Raw genomic sequence first — 256 nt, forward strand, 5'->3', positions numbered from 1 at the left:
CACACACATATCCATATTTTTCCAACCAAAAGAAGCTACTGAATCTCAGTCGAAACAGTATATTGATATTGAAAAACTCTTATTGATGATGCCCAAAAAGTAATAGGTCCAACACAAACACAAAAAGAAACACAGAGAGTGAAGGACCAACAAGCAAAACAAACAAAGCCGAAGCAGTATATATTAAAAAAAAAACTATTATTGATGATGCCCAAAAAGTAATGGGTCCAACACAAACACACACACACACACACAC

This window comes from Trypanosoma theileri (genome assembly GCF_002087225.1).
Source record: "Trypanosoma theileri isolate Edinburgh chromosome Unknown TM35_Tth_4_V1, whole genome shotgun sequence".
NCBI lineage: Eukaryota > Euglenozoa > Kinetoplastea > Trypanosomatida > Trypanosomatidae > Trypanosoma > Trypanosoma theileri.